The sequence below is a fragment of the Centruroides sculpturatus genome, unplaced genomic scaffold (genome assembly GCF_000671375.1).
Source record: "Centruroides sculpturatus isolate CEXI.00-Female unplaced genomic scaffold, Cexi_2.0 scaffold1390, whole genome shotgun sequence".
In the NCBI taxonomy this organism is placed as follows: domain Eukaryota; kingdom Metazoa; phylum Arthropoda; class Arachnida; order Scorpiones; family Buthidae; genus Centruroides; species Centruroides sculpturatus.
The window spans coordinates 158,059-160,520 of record NW_019385726.1 but is presented as its reverse complement, the minus strand read 5'-3'; positions in this window follow the sequence as shown (position 1 = coordinate 160,520).

The following is a 2,462-nucleotide window of genomic DNA, read 5'->3' as shown; positions in this document are numbered from 1 at the left end:
CAATTGGGGACTGGGGTTGGTCGGATAATTGAAAAGTCGGATAACCGAAAAGTATGAAAAAATCCATTATTAGTGTAGTATATTTTTATATCCCATGTAATTAGTATATTAGTATATCGTTATTAACCTACTTCGCGTTGAATTTTCATCGATGTTAAGCCTAACAAAAATTTTTTTAAATAATAATCGTCGCTATTGTATCGTTAAAAATTAGAAAATTAAGCCTCGTTTAAATACTGGCTCCCTTTCATGGTCGAATGAGTGTTGCCAGCTAAAACACGTAAAAATAATATTGAAGTAGCCAAGACATAGCCAAATATTGTAGCGCCACGTCACAACAAACATTTGAAATTTGCCAACTAGGACGGTCGGTTAACCGAGGTGTCGGTTAATCGGGGGTCGGATAATCGAGGCTCTACTGTAACTCGAAAATATTATTTAATTCATTAGTTAATTATATAAATTAAATAATTTATTTGCTATATTATAAATTATTATGAAATTATTTTATGATTTTATTTTAAAATTTATAAAAATTATATAGTAAAAAATAATTTCATATGTATTTATGATGTATTAAGTAGCGTTAATTTTTAGTGTTTAATAAAACAAGAAATCTAGTTATAATTATATAAAATATATTTAGTAAATTACTAAGCAGAGTATAACAGATGTTTCTTTTGAGATTCAACAAGGGGTGGATAGTAGAGTGCCAGGAGACGATAGAACTTATAGAATTTCCAACTTAACTATATGAATGAGTGTAGTTAAGTGATATAATAGATAGGCACTGAACTTTTACTTAATACGAGTTTATGTAACATTATCAGGAATAAAACGGAAAATTATATGAATTACCGGTATCTTTCAGACAATGTTAGATATTATACGATCGGGAGTTAATTTATAAAAAGCTAAAATTGAGGGCTTAACGCTATAAGGGTCCTTAAGAACAATATGTATTATCAGTGACGAGTTATAGCTTCGTGGGAACCAGGAGAATTTGAATTTGGAGGCCATGTAGATATTTTTCTTCGGGAAATTTTTTTGTTATAAAATATTGATTTGATGGAGGTCTTAAGCAATTTCTCTTTTAGCCCATAGAATAATGTGTATTATCTATTAATTTTCGGTTAAAATCGTATAGAATCGATGTAATAAAGTAAAAAAATACATGGGCCATCTAGGAATGCCCCGGGATAACTTTCTATAGAAAACTAGTGTTAGAAAATCCAGCAAAACTCCGTATGCAGCCCATTGGTGAGGCGTGAATCAATTCGATGGTTTTATCAACTCGGCTACTATTATATATGCAACATTTCTTTACTATCTAACGAGAGAAGTATCGATGTTAAAACATAATTTTGGTCCTGTCCTGTTATTATTTCGTAGGAGAGGAGATATACTGTATAACAGCTTAAAACCAAACGAAGTTTAAATCCCGTTCTAGTATAGCTACTCGAATATAAACTATAAAAAGACTATAAAATAAAACTGAAAAATGTCTTTTTACTTATTTCAGTTAACTTGTCTTAACATAATAAAGCTAGATTTAACAATCTAAAATTTTTAAATTAAAGTCAAAATTTTAATGAAATTATGTCAGTAAAATTGACAGTTTTAATTATGCACTTGACAAATTTTTTTATCTGTAAAATTAAAAAAAAATCGGATGCTTGACAGTATGCATAATTAATTAAATTTAAACAGAAAAAAAATATGTCATTATATTATTTGTTACACAATTAGTGATGAAAAAATGAATCTGTAAATAAAATAATCTAAATACAGATTCACATTATATTGAAAAAATAAAAATATGACGTCAGATTTGAGTTGATATATCTTCTGAGATTTCATAAACACGATTTGAATATTTTCAGTTGATATTTTTGAACTTTGTAGCTTATGTAGTACTAGAATTATCAATCATAGCTAAAATATGGTTCAATATAAGAAACAATTTCGATTTGTTTTGACAGGAAGACATCATACTTATTTTATATTACTGTACTTTAATATTCGAAACAGAACTAAAGTTTTATATAATAGTGTTTCAGATCGTGTTACATACTGTCAAATAGGGTAGTGTGGAGACAGTTGTGTGGTTTATTTGAAATATTTTTGAACATTTAACTTTTTATACGTTATTATATTAAAATATAGGCCTATAATGAGTTTTATTTATTAATAATTATAGACAACTGCTATAATTTTATGAATCTTTATGCTAGATTTTCTATACTTTTATTCTGTATATTTAAATTACAGTCGATCCCCCTATAAGATCATTGATTTTTCTGTTTTATCTGAATTACATGTTGTACGAGTCACTTAGATTTTACAAATATGTGAGCCGTTCACAGCCCGGCACACGTATTTGTAAAATCTAAGTGACTCGTACAACATGTAATTCAGATAAAACGGAAAAATCAATGATCTTATAGGGGGGTCGACTGTAT